Raw genomic sequence first — 2,417 nt, 5'->3', positions numbered from 1 at the left:
TGCCATGTCCCTGGGATGACTGACAGAGACTGAAATCTCGCCCATACTGTCGCCCCCCTTAGCACAGAAGGGAGATGACTTTGAGAGGGAGTACTCCTGGGCACTTTGTTCAGGGTTGGAGTTAGCATAGGGCAATTGTTCTCAAGATGTGGTACTGGGACCAGCAGCAACACCTGGAAACTTATGGTAATTTGGAGCCCCCACCCCTGAAAGGGCGAGGGCTATGACCTCCATCTTGCCCCGTACCCTCCATATTGGGGCAGCCGCCATGTGCTCAGGAAAGTACCTTCTTCCCGGAAGCCCACGCCTCTGCTGGCCACGCCCGGAGTCTTCTTAAACTAACCAATGACAATCAAGGGACGTGCGCCCCATAGAGATGACCACATCCTGTGTAAGAAGACCCGACTGGCGCCTGGCCAATCGGCAGGGCCCACAGTCAGCTCCCCTCCCCTCACTCCACCCCCTATTAAAACCCTGTTTTTCCCATGGTGGGGCACTCTGCTTCCAGTCGGTGCATAGGCCAGGAGGCGGAGCTGAGCTAGCTCAATAGAGGACCCTCTGCTTTTGCATCGGACTGGCCAGCTCCCTGGTGTGGTTTTCTTGGGGATCTTGAAATCTGGTTGCCACAACCCCCACCCCAGAATACTGAGTCAAAAACCTGAGGGTGGGCTCCACCAATCTTGGTTTCACAAGCCCTCTATGTCAGCCTGATTGATATTCACTAAATGGAGGACATCATAATTTGGGTTGGCTGTTTAATTTTTTAATATGCACCCCCTCACTGGAGTTTCACCACAGTTCTGGAAAACTCTCCATAAAAGGCAAAGCTGATGGAGTTATGCCCATTTTGCTAATGAAAAGGTAAAAATAATAAAGGTTATATAACTTACTCAGGGTCCCCTAACCTGTTGGAGCTTGAAATTGTCTTCCCACTTCCAGGCCACTCCAACTCACTATGCAAAGGCAAAGGGAAGTGTTCAAGGGGGAATAAAACCTACCATCGATGCTGAAACATGAAAAGAGAGGTTTTCTGTAACTCTCCAGATGTGATTATGATGAAATTACAAATTTACATTCTTGCCTTAGGGAAGAGGAAGACCCAATGGTAAGTTTCAGAGTGCTGACTTAAGGTCTAAAGGTAGGAAAACATGGAGGTACATCCTACATGTACTATATGTACTAGCTGTTGAGCTTGGCCAAGGTGCCAACTTCTCAGAGACTTGACATCCTGATTATATAATAGAACTGAGAATAGAAGCATTTACCTTAGAGCAGTGGTTCTCAACCTTGGCTGCACATTAGAATCATCTGGGAATCTTTTAAAAATCCTGATTTCTGGGCCTCATTCTCCGGAAATTCTGTTTCTTTGTTACTAATGTTGTGGCCCCACCCCATAACAAAGAAACAGAATTTCCAGAGGATGAGGCCCAGAAATCAGGATTTTAAAAAGATTCCCAGGTGATTCTAATGTGCAGCCGAGGTTGTGAACCACTGCCTTAGAGGTTGCTTTGAGAGTCAAAGAACATAATGCATGGATTCATTAGCATATGCCTGAATCATAACCAGCAGTTAACAAATGGCTATATTATTATTATTAGGAATTTAAATAAGAGGGGAGTAAAGACTGACACATATCCTAATAGTTAAATGTTTAAAATGGTGAGATCAGCAGACACTTACTAACCTCTTCCTACATGTCCTCCTGTTTTACATTGTGGGGTATGAAAGAGGGGGGTGGGTGAGTCTTGAAAAAGCTGAGAGACCTGGGACCAGGACAGGAGCATTTTCTGGGGTGATGGAGGTGGCAGAGCTGAAGGAGACTGAACTGTATTCAGGAAGAGGCATTAGGCCTGGAACAAAGAAACTAGCAGGGTAAGATCACAGGTTGGATGAGTTCTGATGAATGAATCAGGCAGGTGGAGATACAGTGTGCAAGGCAGGTTTCTGTAAGTCATTTGGGGCTGCTATCAGTCATAGATACACTCAGACACACTGAGTTATAGATGGTAAAGTGCCGGAGTCCATTCATTGTCTTCACTAGCTGAGTTTAGACAGAGAACCCTCCGAAACCCCCCGAAGGCTGGGTGCCTTCGAAGCCCTAGCAAAGGTCAGAGCTAGGCGCCACCTCTGTTTGTCCAGACAGTGGTAGCTGAAACTACTCACCCATTTATTATTATGTAAATCCTTGCTGATGGGCTAGTCTGCCTGTTAATGGGGGGTCGCCTGCCTAAGGGCTACTCCAGATCAATAAAAGATTGGAGCAGCCTGAGCATGGGTGGAAGTCCCTCTCCTTGAGTTGGATTTGCCCGCCTGGTCCTCCAATATTGCAAAATTATCTCGTGTCTTTTTCTCTTATTTGTTGTGCGGCTCCTCTTTCAGATCCTGAACCCTACTCCACACGGGACGTGGAAGGAAAC

The sequence above is a fragment of the Myotis nattereri genome (assembly GCF_964212035.1).
Source record: "Myotis nattereri genome assembly, chromosome: 1".
Taxonomy (NCBI): Eukaryota; Metazoa; Chordata; class Mammalia; order Chiroptera; family Vespertilionidae; genus Myotis; species Myotis nattereri.
Note: the sequence above shows the minus strand (reverse complement) of the source record.